Source organism: Peromyscus maniculatus, chromosome 3, assembly GCF_049852395.1.
Source record: "Peromyscus maniculatus bairdii isolate BWxNUB_F1_BW_parent chromosome 3, HU_Pman_BW_mat_3.1, whole genome shotgun sequence".
Taxonomy (NCBI): Eukaryota; Metazoa; Chordata; class Mammalia; order Rodentia; family Cricetidae; genus Peromyscus; species Peromyscus maniculatus.
Window position 1 is genome coordinate 138407018 of NC_134854.1, and position 10537 is coordinate 138417554.

General features: G+C 42.9%; 1 protein-coding gene across 5 annotated transcripts in view; it reads right to left on the reverse strand.

Annotated features, from left to right (window-relative positions):
• The window catches only part of Tmcc1 (transmembrane and coiled-coil domain family 1), a 172728-nt gene extending 162659 nt beyond the window's left edge, over positions 1 to 10069 (reverse strand). For 4 of the 5 annotated variants that reach the window (XM_076567670.1, XM_076567663.1, XM_076567665.1 and 1 more), the window contains exon 1: positions 9943 to 10069. The gene's annotated coding sequence lies outside the window, so the exon portion shown is untranslated. Of the gene's footprint in view, positions 1 to 9491; positions 9739 to 9942 lie in introns of those variants that run through there. The other variant, XM_076567669.1, reaches the window with a different exon arrangement.
• Between the last annotated feature and the right edge of the window lie 468 nt (positions 10070 to 10537).

Sequence of the window (10537 nt, forward strand, 5' to 3'; positions counted from 1 at the left end):
ACATCTTTAAAATAAAAGAACATAGGCGTCAACAACAGCTCCACACTCATATAGTTGAAGGCACATTAAAGACTTTCCCAGAACTACTAACTATAAAAGGAACTATAAGAAACATTTCATCAGGGGAAACATTCCATAGAGAAACCTAAAACACACACACACACAAATGAAGAGTCCTAGAAATAATAATAATAAAAAGATCCAATTGTATTATTAAAATAAAGAAAAATGACTTCACAAGCTGGACATGGCGGCTTACAGCTACAGCCAGAGCACTGAAGAAGTGGAGGCAGCAGCAGCTCTGAGAGTTTTAAGGCCAGCCTGGGATACAAACTGAATTAGAGGCCAGTGTAAACCGCACAGTTAAGACCTTGCCTGTTTCCAGAGAGTGGAAGGAAGGGAGGGAAGGAGGAAGAGAGGGAGAGAAGGAGAGAGAGAGAGAGAGAGAAAGAGGAAAAGGAAAGAAGGGAAGGAGGTGTCCATCTTTCAAAAAACAAACAAACAAACAAAAAAAAAACACCAATAACCTTAACAGAATTCAGTTCCATCACGCTTTCCCTTAAAACAGAATCAATATTCTTAAGATGTATGTCCCATAACTGAGTGTCTTTTGGAGAAATGAAACTAAAATCTGGTCCAGTGTTGCATTTACAGGTGGTTTTCAGACCTTTTGAAGGGGTTGCATATAGAAAAGCACTTTCAGATAAAGTACGGAGATCAATATATAATTTTCTTTTCAATGTCTGCAGACAGTCCTGAAGTCAGTCAAAAAGTAAGCCAGCAAATAATGTTCTTTTAAAGAAGGCTAATTTCATGAATCAGCCAAGTTGCTTTAAACTGGCAAAAGAAGAAAACTTCTGCCAAGTCTTCATGAGGAAAATTAATTAGTCAAAGCAAAGAGCAGTAGCTGAACAACAAAACTTGGGTCAGATGGAGAAAGGAAAAGAGTATCATAGTTCAGACCACAGAGGCAATGTGGTTAGTAAGAATAAAATCGCTGTAATTCAATATTGCTGAAGCCAGAGAACAGAATGGGAATGCTGCCCAGGATTCCTCTAAATACATAATGTTAAATGCAACGGATCCACTCACATCCCTTGAGCCCTCCACCAGACCCAACATTTCAACTTCCCTAACACGATTACTTGCTCCTCCATGACACAACTCAATAGTACACAATGTAATCTAGGATGTTCTTGACAAAATTCAAGGTTACCTATTGGTACCCAGCTAAGGATAAAAATTTGTTACTCTTAAAAATAGTAAAAAATAAAATTATGTGACTTCAGAATTCACTTAAGAATATTATAGGGGAGTTAGCAACTTCCAGTGCTTCAACCCCACTCCAAACCTGTAGAGATCTTCCAGTTTATACGGTCATAAAGTGATCCAAAGAACCACATCAATTCAACTGAAAAACGGTCAATTATTTTTTCTTTAAATCCATACAAGAAAGTTCAAATTAGCATTTCCTTTCTTTCTCTTCCTTGCCACCTGACTCTTCTGACAGTACCCTTGTTATGTTGTTCAGACTGGCCTCAAACTCCGGAGTTCCAGATATCCTCACATCTCAAATGTAGCTCAGACAAGAGGCACATATCACCATGCCTAGCAAAACAACATGATTCTTAACATTAAGAAAGTAAAGGCTGGGCAAGGGATACACATCTGAAATCCTAGCACTTAGGAGGCAGAGGTAGGAGGATTGGGAGTTCAAGGCCAACCTCAAATTCATGGTCAGCCTGGGCTATATGAATATTGTAAACATTCAGCAACTGATAAAGCCATAAATAAAATGTAGTGTTAACTATACAAAGGAATTTTTAAAGAGTTATGTTACTATCAACTACATATATGGTGGAGGGGGAACAAATATGCACATGTGGTGCCCTCAGATCCCCTGGAGCTGGAATCACAGGCAGTTCAGAGCTAACCATTGTGAGTGCTGAGGAGCAAACTCAGGTTTTTGCAAGAACAGTAACCTCCATTACCCACTGAGCCACTTCTCCAACCCCTATCAATGAAATATTTGGCTACCAAATAGTACTGTAACATGCTAGAATATGGACCATTAGAAACAGCAAGGGAGAGAAAGCAGAAGCAAATGCCTACATTATCATAAGGTTTCTTTTATATAAAATATCCAGAAGAGACAAATCCATGGGGAGGAAATAAGATGGGCAATTACCAGAGGATGGAGAAAGCCTATTCAATGGGTAAAGGTTTCTTTTGGAAATAAGTGTTATGAGTAAATATGGTAGCAACTGGACAACATTATGAATATACTAAAAAGCATGGAACAGAGCATTCTGAAGAGTGTTAATTACACATTTCAGTTGTGAATTTTGCATCATAAGGATTTACAGTAGAAATACATGACTATATGCCTGTTACCTAGTACATGTATCACCTAATACTTAAAAAAAGTTTCTTTCATTAAAAATATTCAAGAGGTTGGAAAGATGACTCAGTAGTAAAAAGCACTGATTGCTCTTCCAGAGGACCTCAGTTCAATTCTCAGCATCTTTTTTGTTTGCCTGCATCTCTATATGTACACCACAGGTATGCAGTGCCCAGTCTAGCAGAGGGTTTGGGATTACCTGGAACTGAAGTTACAGACAGTTGTGAGCTGCCATGTGTGTGTTAGGAAACAAAGTTCCTTGCTGTCTTCTGCAAGAGCAGTAGGTGCAAGCGCTCTTAACTGCTGAGCCATCTCTAGCCCCAGCACTTTAAAATTTTTAATATGACATTTTAGAAAAAGAAAGTTATAGCAGATTAAGGAGTGGCTTCCAAAAGCTAAGGAGGGGAAAACAAACATGGAAAGTGTAAATTTTCTAGTGTTGTGAAGTTATTGTGTACGATAATGTAACTGTAAATATAAGATATTAAAAATTAGGCTGGAGAAATGGTAAAATGTCTGCTATATAGAGGAAAGACCCAAGTCCAAGATCCCCAGCACCCATTAAAAAAAAAAAAAAAAAAAGCCCAGCATTATCCTGCACCTCTGTAACTCTAGTACAGAGGAAGCAGAGTAAAGTGGATCTTGGGAACTCCTTGGCCAGACAATCTAGCCAACTGGTAAGCACCTGGTTCACTGAGACCCCTTGTCTCAGAAAGATAAGGTGGAAAGCAATCAAGGAAGATAACTGAAGTCAATCTCTTCCCTCCACATGCACACAAACACATACATCACACCAAAAAAAAAAGTTTAACTATTAGGAGCTAGAGAGAGGGCCTAGTGGGCAAGAACACTTGCTGTGCAAGCATGAGGACCTGACTTCACAGCCCCAGTGTTCACAAATAAGCTGGGCTTGCCAGTATAGAGTTGTAATCCCAGTGGTGTGGTGGGTGAAGACAGGAAGATCTTTGGGGCTTGCTTTCCACCAGCCTAGCTCCAGGTTCAACCAGAGAGACTGTCTCAAAACAATATGGCAGAGAGTAACAGATCGTTCAGGACACTCAATGTTCTCCCTGGCCTCTGCACATGTGTAGTCACATACACACCCCACATACTCACACACATTGACATACACATCAGAAAAATAAAGGTAAAAAACAGGACCAGCCATATTTTTAGACAATATATAAAAGTCTACCAAGCCCTACAGACCTTAAAGCAGAGTGAACTAAATCAGTATATTCTTAAATAATCAGGACACACTGGGTTCCCAGAGTAGAACTCAAAATGTGACAGAAGAATGAAATCTATTACAACTACTGAGACAAGCTCAGGACCAACTGAAGAAACATTCAGTCTGAATGATGAAAAGGAAAGGAACTGTCCAGAAGCACTATCCTCAAGTTAATACAGCTGTCACCCAAATATGCACAAATTAACCACCTTGAAGCCACTGTACATGAAGGCTGGAACTGAAGAATTAAGTAAATAAGTGGCAGACAGCTTCTCAGGGCAAAGTAGGAGGATACAGATAATGAGAAAGAGATGAAAAGATGGTTCAGTGGGTAAGAGAACCTAGCTGCTCTTCCAGAGGACCCAGGTTCTGTTCCCAGTGCCCAAATTACAGTTCAAAACCATCTATAATGTCCCAGAGGATCCAATGCCATCTTCTGGCCACCACAGACACCGCACACGTTATATGCAGGCAAAATACACATACACATAAAATAATAATAAGTAAAATGTTCAGTTAACAAGGGAAGAGTATGATAATATATTAAGAGTTGGGGACATTGGGGCCTAGTGTTTACTTTAATAGCATCACAGGCAATTGCACATGGAAATAGTGATAATGTGGTGGCAGAGACTACCATTTCTCATCATCTAAGAGAAAGCCTGGGAGCAATGACATTCCAGTATCAATAAGCACACCTAACACCCAGACCTTGGCTTCTAAGACCATTCTCCAATAGAAAGGAAGAAAACTGACTGATACAGGATTGGACTAGAAAACCTGCAGGCTGAGTTTTGGATACCTTATACTGTAGGAACGTGAGCAATCAAACACATATACAACAGACATGTAGAAAAGACAAGCAAAAGAGCTCCTGGACCTGGAACAGTCTGAGAAACAAAAACCACATGGATACACTACCTATAAGCAGGTGGGATAGGACTCTTCACACCTGTGTGGCCTGGGCATAGTGACTTTTTTCTAGAGAATATAGTAAGGTATGGGAGTAGAGAGTAATTATTTCACAAGAGGAAAAAAACACTACCTCAAGGCAGGTAATTCAGGTTAACATCAACACTGATAAATTACACCGATAGGCTACAAACCTGACAGGGGTAGGGGTGGGGTGGGGGAGGGTGAGAATGATATTCTAGGTGTTTGGAGACATCAAACATGTCTCAGTGGTTAAGAGCACATACTGCTCTTGCAGAGGACCCACATCCAACTGTCTGGAACTCTAGCTCAGGGAATCTGATGCCTACTTCTGGCCTCCACAGGCAAATGCACTTGTGTGCACATACCTAAACACAAGCACATACAAATAAATCTTTCTAAAAAATGACATTCTGTCTCAGTGATCTTCCTTCCAAAGGCACATTATACACCAGTCTAACCATGACATAAACAGATAAATCCTAATTGAAGGGCATGCTACAAAACACCTGAGCAGTAATAGTCAAAAGTATTAGGAATGTCTGGGAAATTGCCCCAAACAAAAGGAGAGGGGTAGCCAGGACTGCTGAGTACAATGAGTTTTCCTGGGTAGAATCCAGGGAATGAAAGGGGGCATTAGAAAAAGGATTGGAAAGTGTGGACTTAGTAATAATGTACTGATATTGGTTCATTAATTATAACTAAAGTACGACATTAATGTAAGATGTTGATAAAAGGAAAGATAGTACAAAAGAGACAAGAATTCTCAGTTCCAGCTTCATAATATTTCTGGAAATCTAATAGTATCCTATAAATAAGTTTACTATTTTTTTTAAAGCAACATTTTGTGATAGAATATTTGCCTATAATTTTACTCAGTGGATCTGGGATGGACACACACACACACACACACACACACACACAAATGCCAAAAGCTGTAAGTGTTACTTGGTAGTAAAGTGCTCACCTAGCATATACACGCTCTGGGTGTGATTCCCCAGAACCACAGAAGAAAGAAAATGCCTAAAGTATGTGCTCTTTGCCTTCATGAAGCTTGTCTTATTGTGAAGTAGTGACAGTGCACATGAAACAGCACACAATACAAGAAAGCTTAAAAGGCAGAGATGAAAGCATGAGAAATAGAAAGTCTACACCGATCTCAGCCAAAAGACTGAGAAGTGGTAGGAATAGAAAGGTCTGAATTGTAAGAGAAGGCTTCATGAAGGAGACCCAAAACTTGAGTTTGCATCATCATATGTACTTCAGGGCACCAAAGTAAAGGAGAGATTAAACAGGCACACTTACAAGAACAATCCAAATGGTAAAGGAATGAGAAAAAGGCAACAAGAAATGCAAACAATTGGGCTAGAGAGATGTTCAGGGAGCGGGGTGTTCAATCCTTAAAACCAACAGTAGAAATAACTTGACTCCTGAAAGTTGTCCTTTTACCTCCACAAGTGCTGTCTCTCTCTCTCTCTCTCTCTCTCTCTCTCTCTCTCTCTCTCTCTCTCTCTCTCTCACACACACACACACACACACACACACACACACACGCCTAGACACACACACAAATAAATATATGTTAAAAAAAGAAAGAAATGTAAAAACTTCTCCCTTTCACAAAAAACAAACAAAAAGCATCTCAGAGAGGTAAAAAGTTAAATGTCAAAACACAATAGCAATGCTCAAACACTTTAAGAGCCATGTGGCAAAAATAATCCTCATACACCCATTTAACATACCAGCTGACTTCTGGTAAAATGTGACCAAAACTCAAGGACAAAGAAAGTGACAGCTGTTCCCTAGAGCCACAACAGGAAATGCCAATAGGGAAAGACAGGAAGCAGGTGGCCAAGTTCTTCTCAACAACTTTTCACAGGACAGAGTACATATGTTTGGCTACTTTTTGTCCCACGCCCTTACCTACACATCACCTTAATATTCATGGTACAGCTAAAAGCATTTATTAGTGTGATGGAGACTTAATTTAACAATAGGATTAAAATCTGAATGAAGGAAGCAACCCATCAGAATTCTCCATCTCCCACACTCTGCTAGAGATTAGGTTAACTATTTTTAAAAGCAAAGGGTTTGGAGGCCTACATATATCTACATAAAAATTCCTTTTCCCTGTTCCTTCCTCCAATTAAACTCAGTGTCTCCTGACCTTTAATGTGCATAAGAACTATAAATGATCACATACACAAAAAATAAGCACAACATATTTTCTGAGTTTAGAGGGTTGTCTAATACAGTCTGCACTTTATGTGAGGGATTTCTGTCAACACACCAATGTTCAGGCCTAAGTATGGAATAAGGAACAGCCACACAAGCTCACTTCCAGGTAAGAAGGTTAAATCTCACAAAAGGAACATTCTAACAATCACATCTACAAACAGTCATGAATTTTCTGTCATGAAAGCTGTTCATATACAGGTTAAAAAACCACTCTGAAAATTTAAGAAAGTAACTGAATGAGAATTAACTTTTCTTTCAACTCCTAAGATTTTATAATAGCTGGGCAAGATGGTGTACAGGCAGAAACAGATGGATCTGAGTTCAAGGCCAGCCTGGTCTACATAGTGAGTTCCAGAACAGCCAGGGCTACATAGAGAGACCCTGTCTCCAAAAACAAACAAACCAAAAATATTCTGTAACAAGTAAATTTTTAAAATCTGATGGGGGACAGCAATAAACTAGTCGAAAGTCAGGATGAAAAAGAACACAAAGGCTGGGCCATTGAGATGGCTCAGTACATAAAGGCACTCGCTGCTAAGCCTGGTAAAAGATAACTCTCACAAGTTATCCTTTGATCTCCACACATATGCCACGGTATACCCGGGAAGCAGAAATAAATTAAGTTTTTAAAAAGACACGAAGGCAAGAATGGCATGATGTATGGGGAAGTTCAATGCAAGGAACATGGTCATTTCTCTCTGCAGATCTTCACACTTCCGCCTGTCAGGAAAGCGCTTTCATCTTTCAAGTCACAATTCAAGTACCTTCTCCCTAGCAAGGCTTCTCTCTGAGCTGCCTTCCACCTAACCCCTACTTACTCACTTGTCACATCAGCTTCTTGTTTTTTAAAATCATAGTCCCCATTAGGAATTAGCAAACTTTTCCTAAACAAATCCAGTTACAGCTTGTCCCAGGTTTCTGTAAGGCTTGTGGACTAAGATTAGTTTTTCATATTTAAATAGTTGAGGGATAAATGAAATTAAAATTTCGTTGTCCATGTGTAACTAGAAAATAGACATGCCAGTTCACCTTCTGTCTGGTGGGCACATACTGAGACAACAGCTGCATGGCTGCAACAGTGGCTGCGTGCTCAAAGCCTAAACTATTTGCTTTCTCCTTCACAAAACAACAGGAACGAAGCAAAGCTTACTGCCTTCTGTCTTCTATTACCTGACACAGTCCTGTCTGTGCATTTGTTGCCTACTCCTCAGCTCCACACATAGAATACAGCTTACTGAGGCAGAGGCCTTGTCTGCTTTTGTTCCTTTACTACAATCTAGAAAGAATTCTGGACCAAAATAAGGGCTAAATATCTGGTGAATAAACGAATGAATGGTCCATGATGCCACAGAGTTTAGGCTTTCTCCTATTAAAAAAAACAAAAACAAAAACAAAAAAAAAACGGTGTACTGTTCTAGAAGAGATGAGCCAAACAGCTCAAAGTACTGGTGTTCACCAACTAATGCAAGATACTGAAACTCCAGGATTTTTATGTTCACCAAAGACTCAACTACTGCAAAGTGACATAACACTGACAGCTGTGTGTGCTTCCGTTTATCTTAAGATGTAAAGCTCTGAGAAATCTCGTTTCCTATACAGAGTACACAGCACTGACACCCTGCCAAATCTTTAATAGACGCTCATAATTACAAGAGACCCAGATCATGTGCTAATGAATTTTTAATATCCAGAATTTTCCTATGGGGCTCATCAGCTATCTAGTCTGTGAGCAGCTGAAAATTCTTTAGAAATTAAAAGGTTACCACCCACAAACCAGAAGCAGCTTTTTAATCTTTCTCCACTAGCCAGAGAGTGGGTGTGTGAATTCAAAAAAACACCAACCAACTCTGTTGGTGGAGGACAAGGTATTGTTGAGTTAAAACCCCACCTCTAAGCATCTCTGTTGCATGACACTGTAAAACTATCACCCACTCACAATTTCAGTCTCAATCTTCTAATCTGCAAATGAAGGTGGAGGACAGACCCCACCTCCCGGAGAAATTGGATGTCATTAACATTTCTATCAAGGTTCTTTTTCCTCCAGGCTTTGTGACAATTTCTATACACAAATTCTATCTGTATACTTAAAAAAGACAAGAGTTTTTAGTTTAACTTCTAAAATGTAAGATACTAGATAGAGAAACAAATTAAATTTGTGTTATGTTTTATAGTGGCTATGTGCTTTCCAATTTTAGGAGTTTCGTTGTGTTTGTTTTTCTTTTTTAAATAAAAGCCAGTTTAGGAATTCCAGCCTTTCACAGTGATGCTCGTGGCACATGGTTTTTTGTTTTCGTTTTTGACAACTATGTCAGACTTAACAACAACCGCTTTGATGGGGTACATGGTCCTCTTTTTCTCAGTTACACCTAAGTCAGAGCATTGGCTACAATCCACCAAGACCAAGATAAAACGTGTCACCAAAGCAAAGAAATTCGCCAACAGCTCAAGTGGGCTACTCCTAGATATCGCCTCAGCAGATCCATCAGGGGGATCTCCACCAACGCTGTCTATGAATGGGGCCGGACAGACACTTGGACCACTGGACCAACATCATCCACACTTTGGCTGAGGCTGACATCTCAGGCTTTGTAGCGAAGCACAGCTCCCTGCGACCCACTGCTCTCTACAAAAAGGGTTAATAAAGGGCATCCTAGGGGCAAGCCCAGCCCACATAGACTCCCACCTCACCGATTTTCCCCAGGACTGCGGGCTTCCTCCTCCAAGTTAAACCACAAGTTCAGAATCAAAACAAAAGGTGCACGACTGGTTTCTGGTGGCAAGGGCTGACTCTCGGTGGCCAACTTCTGGGGACCGCAAGGCCGGGCGAACGAGGGGCTCTAAGACCTCGGCTGGCTGGGAGGCCTAGGGCCTTGGGCACGAGTCCTCACACGCCCCTCGCTCAGCTCAGCCCGAAGGGGAGCCGGGGAGAGTGACGGGAAGTGGGGGGAGGGAGGTGTCCCAGTGACAAGCAGGAGGCCCGGCGACGCGGGGTCCAGCCGCGGAGGCCCGGGGCTTCGGCGCCGCCGCCGGGTCGGCAAAAGGTCCGAGCAGCTCCAGGCCGCGAGGAGGCCCGGCTGCCGCGACGGGCCGCGCTAGGGAGACCGCCCGTCCCCACCCACGGCCTGGGCCAGTCACTCACCGGTGGGGAGGCGACGGACAGCCGGCGTCTCCGCCAGCGCCGCGGCTCGGGCTCCAGCGCCGGCTCCTGCCGCTCCGGCCGCCGCGCCCGGTCCATCCCCGCCCCGACCACCCCCCCCCCCGGCCCGCCCCCCGCGCCGCTTCAGCCGCTGCTGCCACCACCGCCGCTGCCACGGCCCCGGCGCGCGAGCGCGGACCAGCGCGAGGGAACGATGGCGAGAGCGAGAGCGCGCGTCCCGTCGCCACCGCCGCCTACAACCTCCGTCTCCCGCGGACGGCGCATGCGCGAAGCGGCGCCGGGCGGGGACGCGCACGCCGTGGGGGGCGTGGCCGGACTCAGAAGGTGTGGCCACGCCTCAGGCCCGCCCACCCACGCGGGCGCAGGCCAAGTGGGCTGAGGCGCTGCAGGTGGCCCGGCAGCCTGCAGGTGAGTTCTTCCTTTCCTGCCTGGAGTTCGGAAACTCGAGCACTTCAGCGTCTTGGCTCTTTGGCCTCTCGGCTTGTCGTATCCTTGGCTCCTCTTATCCTCAGCCACTCGACCCCTCGGTCCTTGGGCTCCTCAGTTTCTCGGCTCTTCCGACCCTGGGCTGCTTGTA